Genomic DNA, 15,138 nt, shown 5'->3' with positions numbered 1-15,138 from the left:
AACCATTTTCCGAGATCCGCAGCGTTTCCTTTTCTCATAATCTGGGGCCGAGCTGACATTTTTATTGATACCACTTAGGGGTAGATACGATGTTTTGATAGTCTGTTATTGCAATGTTGTGACGACCAAGAAACGTAATTCTGTTGTTTAGATTTTTTTTCTTGTAATGCATTTTACTTATTGGATTCTTTTTATATTTCGATAGGTCGTTTCTGAACGTGGTGATACCAAATATGTGTATCTGTATTTGATATTGTTTTAATTTTGAAAGGGGGAAAAAAGGGTAGTGATGTAAACTTTTACATTTTTAACATTTTTAAATTAATTTAAAACAATTATTTTTTAAAACTTTTTTTTTTTTTTTACCCTTTTTACTGGCTTGAATACTCCCATTAGGAGACTTGAAGCTGTGATCATCCAATAGCTTGTGCTACATGTAGCCACGGGCTTGCGTCCTCAGGAAATCTGCAATGACAGGCATGGTGGTCTCCTGCAGACCATCAGGCTGTAATGCTAACCCATCGCGCCCCGTGATCATGTAACAGGGGCGCCGATGGGCGGGATTTGTGACGCGATTCCAGCGCAAGTTAACTGCAGCTGTCAGAGATTGACAGTGGCATTCAACATGTTAACCGCTGCGGGTGGATCACGATTCTACCCGCCAGCTGTTACGTGCATATGACTGATCAAATCAGTTGTTATGTGTCAGAAAAGATGTGAGCTCAGCGCTAGAGCCTGCATTAAAGAGGTGGAAGCAACTTATGACATACCTATACATCATAGGTCGTAAATGGGTTAATAGACATAAAAAAAGAATAATAGTACATTTCACTTGCACATTTAATGCTGCCCATATACATGAAGCTACAGTTATTTCAGTAAGTGCAGGGTGACATCAAATTATAAAATATTTTAATAATCCACGTACAACACTTCAGGCAAACAGTTTTTCGATTTGGAACACATGCAATATAAAGTGATCAATATGTCAAATATGCCCTCAAAAAGGTATAAATAAAAACTACAGCTTGGCACACAAAAAAAGTCTTCACACAGCTCCATTGATGGAAAAACAAAAGAGTTCCCAATCTCAGAATATAGCTAAATAAACATTTTAAGATTTTAGTTATCTTTCTTTTTACAAATTTCTGGCATTTTTTTTTACTACTAAAATATCAAAAATTTAGTCTGGTCATAATTGTAGAGATCCGAAGACTCATGTTGTCTCGTCATTTTTAGTGGACAATGAGCTCCCTAAAAACAGCAGAGGAATTGCATTTTTTCACACCATTTGCACTTCACACCACTTGAATGTTTTTTCCCCCCGATTTCCAATGCATCATATGGTAAAAAGAATATTGTCATTCAAAATTGCAGCTCCTCCTGCAAATAAACAAGCCCTCATATGGCTTGGCCAACAGAAAAATAAAAATGACATTCCTCTTGGAAGAAGAGAAACGTAACACTAAAGAGCAAAAATGAAATATCGACCAGTCCCAAAGAGAAGGGTTTTATTATAATCTCCACTAAGTCAATGTGATCCTCCTCCCTCTATTCCTCTTTCTGAAGCCCATATTAGTAGGATGAGCGGTCACAGCGTAGACGAGAGAACATTAGGAGCACACCGTCTTTCCTGCGGTGTCCTGCGGCACGGACACACCAGAGTGTTCTTCTCAGACAGCGTTTGCTCTGGCCAAGCGAGGGCTGTCAAGCAACACAGAGAGAATCGGCGGTCCATGCTAAGTGAGGAGGCAAAATGATGCACCAGATCTATTGACCACACCTAGGGTGCATCTCCATATAATAAAGGCAGCATTTACTACAATAAAGGCATGGCTTTATACTATCAGTAAAGATTTGGGAGTGACAGACCCCCTAAAACCTTATCTTGTTTTTTTTCTTTTAATCTAGACAACCCATTTAAGGTTGTAAAGTAGATTAAATTAGTCATCTTTCATGTCTGAGCACTATTTGATATTTCTACCCAAGGCTGTTTTAGGAGGATTCTTGGATGTGTGAGCTGAGGTTTTCAACCATCAATTCAAAATATTTTTTTAAACCATTCTTCTGGACGATTCCTGAATTTGACAGCAAGTCTTGAAGAACACCTCCATGCATGTAAAATCTTATGTCTCGATGGAATGGGTGCAGCAACTGAGAAGGACATGTCTCTAGAATGCCAATGTTAACTTTCAAGAGGGCAACATAAATACATGGAACAAAGGAAGAATATATACCGTCTGACTTCAAAGCGGTGACATAGAAAAGGCAACTGAACTTACTAACAGGGACAGGAGGCAACATAAAAGCTTAGATGAGAAAAGAACCAGATCAGTTGAGATCCATTACAATTGTTTTGTACTTTTGTACAAGGAATTTCATTATTGGTTGCAGCTAAACAACAAAATGTTAGCAAAGGATCGCAGATATATCGGCTGACCTATAAAAACCTCATCTCGTCTAGCAAGGCATAACATGTATTAACGCAAATAAAAATGGGCAGCCTTAGCTGACAGATAAAATTAATTTTTTCAAGTCGTTACACGAATAAGAATGATATACTATATAAAGTAATTCAGTAAACACGCTTGTATATTTGCATGCATTTTCATGTTCCAAATAATTTATTTTGTCTTGAGACTTTAAAAACCAATAGTTAGAGGGAAACTTGCCAGCAGTATAGTCCCATTTACATTATGGCGGAGGACCCCAAAGAAGTTAGATACTTAGTGTGCTACAGTGGCATGTAAAAGTTTGGGCACCCCTGGTCAAAATTACTGTTATTGTGAAAAGTTAAAAAAGTTGAAGATGAAATGATCTCTAAAAGGAGTAAAGTTAAAGATGACACATTTCATTTGTATTTTAGGCATATATATATGTATACATTTTAATGTATTTATTTTTCATCTTTTGCATTATAAAAATGACAAAAAAAAGGAATATGGGCCTGTCCAATGTTTTGGGCACCCTGCATGTTTAGTACCTAGTAACACCTCCTTTTGAAAGTATCAGGGTATGTGCACACGTTGCGGATTCTCTGCGGATCCGCAGCGTTTTTTGAGGTGCAGAAACGCTGCATATCTGCAATTGATTTACAGTACAGTGTAATTCAATGAGAAAAAGAAAATGCTGTGCACACTTTGCGGAAAATACGCTGCGGTTTAAAAGAAGTACCATGTCACTTCTTTTCTGTGAACCAGCAGTGTTTTTGTACGCATTCGTTTATAGAAAACCGCGGGGGTAAAAAACGCAGCAAATCCGCAGGAAAACCGCAGCAAAAATGCACAAAAAACGCGACAAATTCGCAGCTGCGTTTTCTGCCAGGAGAGGCAGAATCCACACCAGAAATTCCTAAGCCTAATCCGCAACGTGTGCACATAGCCTCACAGCTTGCAAATGCTTTTTGTAGCCAGCCAAGAGTATTTCAATTCTTGTTTGAGGGATTTTCATCCATTCTTCCTTGGAAAATTCTTCCAGTTCTATGAGATTCCTGGGTTGTCTTGTATGTAGTGATGGGCGAACCCCCTGATGCTCGGGATCGGCGGGTTCGCCAGAGTTTTTTTGCAAAGTTCGAGTTGGGGGCCAGAGATGACACGAACTTGTGTCCGAACCCCTAACTCGGACTTTACAGATATGGGATGGGGCAGGGGGAGCTGTAAAAAAAAAAAAAAAGCAGAAAATTAATAATAAATATAATTATACTTACCTGTCCAGCGACATGTCCTCCCATCCCGCTGTCTCCTGGCCGCATCTGCTTCCGGGGCCGCTCATTAACTGCTGGCAGTATTCACTGCACTCAGCAGTCTTTGTCTTTTTCCGGCAGTGTTAGTGCAGTGATGTCACCACACGAACACTGCCGGAAAAAGCTGAAGATTGCCGAATGCAGTGAATACCGGCAGAAGGTAATGAGTCGACCTGGAAGCAGATGCAGCCAGGAGACAGCGGGACGGGAGGACGCGTAGCTGGACAGGTAAGTATAATTATAATGTTTATTATTAATTTTCTGTTTTTTTTTTACAGCCAGAATTGGACCCGAACTGTAACATGGGTTTCCCATGGAAACCCCTGTTCGGGACCGTGTGACCGCACACTATGTGTTCGGTATGGTCCCGAACTTTACAGTTTGGGTCGCCCATCCCTACTGGTATGTACTGCTATTTAGAGGTCCAGCCAAAGATTTTCAATGATGTTTAGATCAGAGGTCTATATAACCTTCAGCTTGCACATTTTGAAGTCGTCTATTGTGGATTTTGAAGTGTGTTTAGGATCATTATCCATTGGTAGAAGCCATCCTCTTTTCAACTTTTTTACTGTTGGTTTTATGCTTGCATCAAGAACTTGTTGAAATTTAATTGAATCCATTCTTCCCTCTACCTATGAAATTGTCCCCGTGTCAAAGGCTGTATACAAACCCAAAGCATGACTGATCCACTCCCATGCTTAATGGCTGACAACATGTTCTTTTCCTGAAATTTTGCACCCTTTTCTCGCAACACATAACTTTGATCACTGTCGACAAAGAGTTATTTTTTAAACTCATCAGTCCACAGGACTTGTTTCCAAAATGCATCCGACTTGTTTAGATGTTCTTTTGTATACTTCCGACGCTGAATTTTATGGTGAGGACGCAGAACAGGTTTTCTTCTGACTTTTACATGAAGGCCACATTTGTGCCGATGTCTCTGAACAGAAGAACAATGTACCACAACTACAAAGTCTGCTAAATCTTTCTGTAGGTCTTTTGCGGTGAAGCAGGGATTCTGATTTTCTTCTCTAGCAATCCTACGAGCAGCTCTCACTGAAATATTGCTTGGTCTTCCAGACCTTATCTTGACCTCCACTGTTCCCGTTAACTGCCATTTTTAAATAGATTTCAAACACAGGAAAGAGCAACATAAAAACGTTTCTTATAGCCTCCTTCTGCATTGTAGAACTGCACCATTTTAATTTTCAGAGTGCTAGACAGCTCCTTAGAAGAACCCTTGATGCTGTTTTTTGGCACAAGGCTAGAGGAGGCTGGGTTTTTATAAAGCTGTGAAATTTGCATCACCTGGACTTTCCTAACGATGCTAGTGAACAAGCCATATCCATAACAGGCTAATTAAGGCCTGAAACGTTGGATAAAGTTATCTGAGCACACAACTTTCCAAGGGTGCCCGAATTTGCATCAGCCTATTTTCCTTTTTGTAATTTTAACTTGTTTAACTATTCACAATAACAGTAATTTTTTACCAGGGGTGCCCAAACTTTTCCATGCCACTGTGGGTATTACATTTCATTGAAGGCAAGATCTGTGAATAGCTATAGTAAGTGATTGCCTGCAATCACGTGTACCTATGTCTAAATGTCATTGCTGCAGCGGGAAGTAATGCCTGTCATGGCACCGGGCATTATTGAATTGGGAACATTGAGGGTCTAGTTGACATAAGTATTGCTTCTTTTATTAGTTTATTCCATTCAGAAACTTTTAAAAAACAATTATGGCCATCCTTTTAAATTGTATCTCCAAATTTAAAAGAACAAAAACAAGCATTCAAGCTTCTTTGCTTTCCCATTTCCTACACTATTCATTCACTCTGAATTCAATGATAACATCCATCTCTATAGAGGAGAGATCAGATTACAGTTGCCCATATAAGTATTTGGAGAGAAGAGGAGGAAGCGGCTACAGAGTGAGATCGAGAGACACACACAGAGATACAACACTTAACCCCTTCATGACCCAGCCTATTTTGACCTTAAAGACCTTGCCGTTTTTTGCAATTCTGACCAGTGTCCCTTTATGAGGTAATAACTCAGGAACGCTTCAACGGATCCTAGCGGTTCTGAGATTGTTTTTTCGTGACATATTGGGCTTCATGTTAGTGGTAAATTTAGGTCAATAAATTCTGCGTTTATATGTGATAAAAACGGAAATTTGGCGAAAATTTTGAAAATTTCGCAATTTTCACATTTTGAATTTTTATTCTGTTAAACCAGAGAGATATGTGACACAAAATAGTTAATAAATAACATTTCCCACATGTTTACTTTACATCAGCACAATTTTGGAAACAAAATTTTTTTTTGTTAGGAAGTTATAAGGGTTAAAATTTGACCAGCGATTTGTCATTTTTACAACGAAATTTACAAAACCATTTTTTTTAGGGACCACCTCACATTTGAAGTCAGTTTGAGGGGTCTATATGGCTGAAAATACCCAAAAGTGACACCATTCTAAAAACTGCACCCCTCAAGGTACTCAAAACCACATTCAAGAAGTTTATTAACCCTTCAGGTGCTTCACAGCAGCAGAAGCAACATGGAAGGAAAAAATGAACATTTAACTTTTTAGTCACAAAAATTATCTTTTAGCAACAATTTTTTTATTTTCCCAATGGTAAAAGGAGAAACTGAACCACGAAAGTTGTTGTCCAATTTGTCCTGAGTACGCTGATACCTCATATGTGGGGGTAAACCACTGTTTGGGCGCACGGCAGGGCTTGGAAGGGAAGGAGCGCCATTTGACTTTTTGAATCAAAAATTGGCTCCACTCTTTAGCGGACACCATGTCACGTTTGGAGAGCCCCCGTGTGCCTAAAAATTGGAGCTCCCCCACAAGTGACCCCATTTTGGAAACTAGACGCCCCAAGGAACTTATCTAGATGCATAGTGAGCACTTTGAACCCCCAGGTGCTTCACAAATTAATCCGTAAAAATGAAAAAGTACTTTTTTTTCACAAACAAATTCTTTTAGCCTCAATTTTTTCATTTTCACATGGGCAACAGGATAAAATGGATCCTAAAATGTGTTGGGCAATTTCTCCTGAGTACACCAATACCTCACATGTGGGGGTAAACCACTGTTTGGGCACATGGTAAGGCTCGGAAGGGAAGGAGCGCCATTTGACTTTTTGAATGAAAAATTATTTCCATCGTTAGCGGACACCATGTCGCGTTTGGAGAGCTCCTGTGTGCCTAAACATTGGCGCTCCCCCACAAGTGACCCCATTTTGGAAACTAGACCCCCCAAGGAACTTATTTAGATGCCTAGTGAGCACTTTAAACCCTCAGGTGCTTCACAAATTGATCTGTAAAAATGAAAAAGTACTTTTTTTTCACAAAAAAATTCTTTTCGCCTCAATTTTTTCATTTTCACATGGGCAGTAGGGTAAAATGGATCATAAAATTTGTTGGGCAATTTCTCCCGAGTACGTCGATACCTCATATATGGGGGTAAACCACTGTTTGGGCACTCAGCAGGGCTCGGAAGGGAAGGCGCGCCATTTGACTTTTTGAATGGAAAATTAGCTCCAATTGTTAGCGGACACCATGTCGCGTTTGGAGAGCCCCTGTGTGCCTAAACATTGGAGCTCCCCCACAAGTGACCCCATTTTGGAAACTAGACCCCCCAAGGAACTTATCTAGATGCATATTGAGCACTTTAAACCCCCAGGTGCTTCACAGAAGTTTATAACGCAGAGCCATGAAAATAAAAAATAATTTTTCTTTCCTCAAAAATGATTTTTTAGCCTGGAATTTCCTATTTTGCCAAGGATAATAGGAGAAATTGGACCCCAAATATTGTTGTCCTGTTTGTCCTGAGTACGCAGATACCCAATATGTGGGGGTAAACCACTGTTTGGGCGCACGGCAGGGCTCGGAAGGGATGGCACGCCATTTGGCTTTTTAAATGGAAAATTAGCTCCAATCATTAGCGGACACCATGTCACGTTTGGAGAGCCCCTGTGTGCCTAAACATTGGAGATCCCCCAGAAATGACACCATTTTGGAAACTAGACCCCCAAAGGAACTAATCTAGATGTGTGGTGAGGACTTTGAACCCCCAAGTGCTTCACAGAAGTTTATAACGCAGAGCCATGAAAAAAAAAAAAATTTTATTTTCTCACAAATGATCTTTTAGCCTGCAATTTTTTATTTTCCCAAGGGTAACAGGAGAAATTTGACCCCAAAAGTTGTTGTCCAGTTTCTCCTGAGTACGATGATACCCCATATGTGGGGGTAAATCACTGTTTGGGCACATGCCGGGGCTCGGAAGTGAAGTAGTGACGTTTTGAAATGCAGACTTTGATGGAATGCTCTGTGGGCGTCACGTTGCGTTTGCAGAGCCCCTGATGTGGCTTAACAGTAGAAACCCCCCACAAGTGACCCCATTTTGGAAACTAGACCCCCAAAGGAACTTATCTAGATGTGTGGTGAGCACTTTGAACCCCCAAGTGCTTCATAGAAGTTTATAATGCAGAGCCGTGAAAATAATAAATACGTTTTCTTTCCTCAAAAATAATTATTTAGCCCAGAATTTTTTATTTTCCCAAGGGTTACAGAAGAAATTGGACCCCAAAAGTTGTTGTCCAGTTTCTCCTGAGTACGCTGATACCCCATATGTGGGGGTAAACCACTGTTTGGGCACATGCCGAGGGTCGGAAGTGAAGTAGTGACGTTTTGAAATGCAGACTTTGATGGAATGCTCTGTGGGCGTCACGTTGCGTTTGCAGAGCCCCTGATGTGGCTTAACAGTAGAAACCCCCCACAAGTGACCGCATTTTGGAAACTAGACCCCGAAAGGAACTTATCTAGATGTGTGGTGAGCACTTTGAACCCCCAAGCGCTTCATAGAAGTTTATAATGCAGAGCCGTGAAAATAATAAATACGTTTTCTTTCCTCAAAAATAATTATTTAGCCCAGAATTTTTTAATTTTCCCAAGGGTAACAGGAGAAATTTGACCCCAATATTTGTTGTCCAGTTTCTCCTGAGTACGGTGATACCCCATATGTGGGGGTAAACCACTGTTTGGGCGCACGGCAGGGCTCGGAAGGGATGGCACGCCATTTGGCTTTTTAAATGGAAAATTAGCTCCAATCATTAGCGGACACCATGTCACGTTTGGAGAGCCCCTGTGTGCCTAAACATTGGAGATCCCCCAGAAATGACACCATTTTGGAAACTAGACCCCCAAAGGAACTAATCTAGATGTGTGGTGAGGACTTTGAACCCCCAAGTGCTTCACAGAAGTTTATAACGCAGAGCCATGAAAAAAAAAAAAATTTTATTTTCTCACAAATGATCTTTTAGCCTGCAATTTTTTATTTTCCCAAGGGTAACAGGAGAAATTTGACCCCAAAAGTTGTTGTCCAGTTTCTCCTGAGTACGATGATACCCCATATGTGGGGGTAAATCACTGTTTGGGCACATGCCGGGGCTCGGAAGTGAAGTAGTGACGTTTTGAAATGCAGACTTTGATGGAATGCTCTGTGGGCGTCACGTTGCGTTTGCAGAGCCCCTGATGTGGCTTAACAGTAGAAACCCCCCACAAGTGACCCCATTTTGGAAACTAGACCCCCAAAGGAACTTATCTAGATGTGTGGTGAGCACTTTGAACCCCCAAGTGCTTCATAGAAGTTTATAATGCAGAGCCGTGAAAATAATAAATACGTTTTCTTTCCTCAAAAATAATTATTTAGCCCAGAATTTTTTATTTTCCCAAGGGTTACAGAAGAAATTGGACCCCAAAAGTTGTTGTCCAGTTTCTCCTGAGTACGCTGATACCCCATATGTGGGGGTAAACCACTGTTTGGGCACATGCCGAGGGTCGGAAGTGAAGTAGTGACGTTTTGAAATGCAGACTTTGATGGAATGCTCTGTGGGCGTCACGTTGCGTTTGCAGAGCCCCTGATGTGGCTTAACAGTAGAAACCCCCCACAAGTGACCGCATTTTGGAAACTAGACCCCGAAAGGAACTTATCTAGATGTGTGGTGAGCACTTTGAACCCCCAAGCGCTTCATAGAAGTTTATAATGCAGAGCCGTGAAAATAATAAATACGTTTTCTTTCCTCAAAAATAATTATTTAGCCCAGAATTTTTTAATTTTCCCAAGGGTAACAGGAGAAATTTGACCCCAATATTTGTTGTCCAGTTTCTCCTGAGTACGGTGATACCCCATATGTGGGGGTAAACCACTGTTTGGGCACACGTCGGGGCTCAGAAGTGAAGTAGTGACTTTTGAAATGCAGACTTTGATGGAATGGTCTGCGGGTGTCACGTTGCGTTTGCAGAGCCCCTGGTGTGCCTAAACAGTAGAAACCCCCACAAGTGACCCCATTTTAGAAATTAGACCCTCCAAGGAACTTATCTAGATATGTGGTGAGCACTTTGAACCCCCAAGTGCTTCACAGACGTTTACAACGCAGAGCCGTGAAAATAAAAAATCATTTTTCTTTCCTCAAAAATTATGTTTTAGCAAGCATTTTTTTTGATTCACAAGGGTAACAGGAGAAATTGGACCCCAGTTATTGTTGCGCAGTTTGTCCTGAGTATGCTGGTACCCCATATGTGGGGGTAAACCACTGTTTGGGCACACGTCAGGGCTCGGAAGTGAGGGAGCACCATTTGACTTTTTGAATACGAGATTGGCTGGAATCAATGGTGGCGCCATGTTGCGTTTGGAGACCCCTGATGTGCCTAAACAGTGGTAACCCCTCAATTCTACCTCCAACACTAACCCCAACACACCCCTAACCCTAATCCCAACTGTAGCCATAACCCTAAACACAACCCTAACCGCAACACACCCCTAACCACAACCCTAACCCCAACACACCCCTAACCATAACCACAACCCTAATTCCAACCCTAACCCTAAGGCTATGTGCCCACGTTGCGGATTCGTGTGAGATATTTTCGCACCATTTTTGAAAAATCCGCGGGTAAAAGGCACTGCGTTTTACCTGCGGATTTTCCGCGGATTTCCAGTGTTTTTTGTGCGGATTTCACCTGCGGATTCCTATTGAGGAACAGGTGTAAAACGCTGCGGAATCCGCACAAAGAATTGACATGCTGCGGAAAATACAACGCAGTGTTTCCGCGCGGTATTTTCCGCACCATGGGCACAGCGGATTTGGTTTTTCATATGTTTACATGGTACTGTAAACCTGATGGAACACTGCTGCGAATCCGCAGCGGCCAATCCGCAGCCAAATCCGCACAGTGTGCACATAGCCTAATTCTAAAGGTATGTGCACACGCTGCGGAAAACGCTGCGGATCCGCAGCAGTTTCCCATGAGTTTACAGTTCAATGTAAACCTACGGGAAACAAAAATCGCTGTGCCCATGCTGCGGAAAAACTGCACGGAAACGCAGCGGTTGACATTCCGCAGCATGTCACTTCTTTGTGCGGATTCCGCAGCGGTTTTACAACTGCTCAAATAGAAAATCGCAGTTGTAAAACCGCAGTGAAATGCGCAGAAAAACCGCGGTAAATCCGCCATAAATCCGCAGCGGTTTAGCACTGCGGATTTATCAAATCCGCAGCGGAAAAATCCGCAGAGGACCAGAATACGTGTGCACATACCGAAACCCTAACCCTAGCCCTAACCCTACCCCTAGCCCTAACCCTAACCCTACCCCTACCCCTACCCCTAACCCTACCCCTAACGATATTCTAACATTAGTGGAAAAAAAAAATTTCTTTATTTTTTTATTGTCCCTACCTATGGGGGTGACAAAGCGGGGGGGGGGGGGGGGGGGGGTCATTTATTATTTTTTTTATTTTGATCACTGAGATATAATCTATCTCAGTGATCAAAATGCACTTTGGAACGAATCTGCCGGCCGGCAGATTCGGCGGGCGCACTGCGCATGCGCCCGCCATTTTGGAAGATGGCGGCGCCCAGGGAGAAGACGGACGGGACCCCGGCTGGATCGGTAAGTATGATGGGGTGGGGGAGGACCACGGGGGGGGGGGGGGGATCGGAGCACGGGGGGGGGAATCGGAGTGCGGGAGGGGTGGAACGGAGCACGGGGGGCGTGGAACGGAGCACGGGGGGGCTGGAATGGAGCACGGGGGGGTGGAACGGAGCACCGGGGGGGTGGATCGGAGTGCAGGGGGGGTGATTGGAGCACGGGGGGGTGATTGGAGCACGGGGGGAGCGGACAAGAGCACGGGGGGGAGCGGAGCACTGGACGGAGGGGAGCCGGAGCAGTGTACCGGCCAGATCGGAGGGCTGGGGGGGGCGATCGGTGGGGTGGGGTGGGGGCACACTAGTATTTCCAGCCATGGCCGATGATATTTCAGCATCGGCCATGGCTGGATTGTAATATTTCACCCGTTATAATAGGTGAAATATTACAAATCGCTCTGATTGGCAGTTTCACTTTCAACAGCCAATCAGAGCGATCGTAGCCACGAGGGGGTGAAGCCACCCCCCCTGGGCTAAACTACCACTCCCCCTGTCCCTGCAGATCGGGTGAAATGGGAGTTAACCCTTTCACCCGATCTGCAGGGACGCGATCTTTCCATGACGCCGCATAGGCGTCATGGGTCGGAATGGCACCGACTTTCATGACGCCTACGTGGCGTCATGGGTCGGGAAGGGGTTAAAAGAAGCAGTAGTAGTGTATTTTATCCTAGTGGATTGACCACTACACTGCTCAGTACTTACTGTCCTCCATTCTGCTGCTGCTTTTCAAAGCGAAGTGCAGAGAGATATGGGGTGCAGGACTTCTTCTGTATGCAGCATATGGAGATATCATAGAACCTAGTGCCTGCTCCTCCTTCTCCCTCTTTTTTGACCTATATGGGTAATGGTTGCACCTTGATCCTAGTTAAAATGTAAAGCTATGCCTTCTCTGGAGTTGAACTCTACTAATTAATTTTGGGTGAATTATCAGTTTGGGAGATGAAAAGGGCAGGAGGACTGGATTCAGATAAGTGGAGATAGAGGCATTTTTCTATAATGATATACACTTAGGAACAGATATATTTGGACAGTGACCAAATCTTCGTGATTTGGGCTTTGCATGCTATTATTTTTTAATTAAAATAAAACAGATGACATGGGGTTGAACAAAAATATCCTGTGAAATGTTTAGGACTGGTAACCATTTTTTTTATAAAGCCTCCTCATTTCAGGGGCTCAAAAGCAATTGGTTAAATTAACTTTACCATAAATAAAAAGACCATTTTTAACCCTTTACCACCAAAGACGTATCCATATGTCCCTGTGACCTGGTACTTACTGACCTGGGGTGTATGGATACGTTCCGGAGATTTTGCACGCACAGAAGATGTGTGCGCATGACCGCAGCTGGGTGTCTGCTGATTCTGACAGAAGGCCCCGGAACTTTAACCCCCTAAATGCTGTGATCGAACTCGATTGCAGAATTTCAAGAGCAGGCAGAGAGAAGAAAGCCGCTACAAGTATATAGAAAAGGACAGCACTCGAGCGATACAATATCCAGCAAGCAGGACTGGTAACGGAATCCCAAACGTCAGGCGTCACGAATGCTAGGGGTTGCGGTGCTCTGCATATAAAATGTGAGCCAGAAGTCCATATATGAACAAAGAAGAGAAAATATGCGGCACTCACCCCAATTTAGCAGTGGAAAACGTGAACTTTAATGGAGAAAATAAGCAAATACATACATCCGTCAGGACATCAGGTAAGCAGGAGGGTGCGGTATTGGAGCTTGGACGATGGCCGTTTCGCACACTAGGTGCTTCGACGGGTCCAGAAGACCCGTCGAAGCACCTAGCATGCGAAACGGCCGTCATCCAAGCTCCAATACCGCACCCTCCTGCTTACCTGATGTCCTGACGGATGTATGTATTTGCTTATTTTCTCCATTAAAGTTCACATTTTCCACTGCTAAATTGGGGTGAGTGCCGCATATTTTCTCTTCTTTCTTCATATAGAGAGAAGAAAGCCCCTCTGCCCTTGGATCGGAGACCCTGCGACGTCATCGCGTAGTCCCAATCGTTGCCATGGTGACCCGATGTCATCATGACAAAATCAGTGTCATCAGAGCTAGCAAATTTGCTTGATCATGCTCAAAGCATGAGCAGGCAACTTTGTCTGTCAACGCAGCGCTGACAGTTTGCATAGCATAGGGATGCTGCTGCATATCTATGCTATGACAGTGATCAGCCTGCAAAAAATTAAAGTCCTATAGTGGGATGAAGTAAAATAAAAGGTTTTTATATTTTTTTTAATCTAAAAAAAAAATCCCAAAATAATAAAAAAAATCTAAATATCTTGTGCCCATAAATAAATAGTTTTATGAAAAATAATATAAACAATAAAAGTTTACATATTTGGTTTCGTCGCATCCGGAATGACCAGACCTATAAAACCGTTCCCCCTACTTAACCCCTTTAGTGAACACCATAAATAAAGGCAAAAAGCAATGCTTTACCATTATACCGCTGAACAAAAAGTGGAATAAAAAGCGATCAAAAAGACGAATATAAGTAAACATAGTACTGCTGAAAACGTCATCTTCTCCAGCAACAAACAAGCCATCATACAGCTCCATCAGCGGAAAAAAAAAAAAAGTTATAGCTCTCAGAATAATTATTTTTTCCATAAAATCATTTTTGTGTAAAAGCGCCAAAACATAAAAACAATATAAATGGGGTATCACTGTAATTGTACTGACCCGAAGAATAAAACTTCCTTATCAATTTTACCTCACACTCAAAAATCGGAATAGAAAGGGATCAAAAAATGTCGTGTCTGAAATTGGTCCCAATAAAAACATCAATTTGTCCCACAAAAAACAAGCCCTCACATGACTCTGTGGGCCGAAATATAGAAAAATTATAACTCTCAAAATATGGTTATGAATAAAAAGGGTTTTTTTAGTGTGTGACAGCAGCCAAACATAAAAAAACTTGATATAAATCTGGAATCGCTGTAATCGCACCAATCTGAAGAATAAAGTCGCCATATCACTTAAACCACACGAGGAACGGTGTAAAAAAAAAATAAAACCAATTCTTCACCAGCTATTGATTCGTTCATTCTGCCTCCCAAAGATTGCAGTAAGGCTTGGCTCACATTTATTTTGGGCTCTGCGCTGACACCGGAGTTTCCGTGTACTTCTCTGTACGTGGTTCAGACGGAACAACCGTCTGAAGATTCCCTATAGTGAGTCAGATGGAGGAATTGAGGACACCGTGTGACCTGTGATCCGGTGGTGTCCGTCTTTTTAGGATTGCATAAACGTGCCGTCGGCCAGAATTTTGTGCACTTCTGAAAAGGATAACACTGAACAGAGGCCAGATGGAGTCCAGAGTAAGTCTGCTGCCTCATTGTAGTGACTGGATCCCTTGGGGGTTTCCTCTGAATCATGTCACT

The 15,138-nt window shown here is 42.6% G+C and overlaps 1 protein-coding gene across 1 annotated transcript in view; it reads right to left on the bottom strand.

Annotated features, from left to right (window-relative positions):
• The window catches only part of LARS2 (leucyl-tRNA synthetase 2, mitochondrial), a 294,954-nt gene that overhangs the window by 95,327 nt on the left and 184,489 nt on the right, over positions 1–15,138 (bottom strand). The gene's annotated exons all lie outside the window — the stretch shown is intronic.

Source organism: Ranitomeya imitator, chromosome 6 (assembly GCF_032444005.1).
Source record: "Ranitomeya imitator isolate aRanImi1 chromosome 6, aRanImi1.pri, whole genome shotgun sequence".
Classification (NCBI taxonomy): Eukaryota; Metazoa; Chordata; class Amphibia; order Anura; family Dendrobatidae; genus Ranitomeya; species Ranitomeya imitator.
The sequence above is the reverse complement of the archived record's forward strand: the minus strand, read 5'-3'. Positions and strand labels throughout refer to the sequence as shown.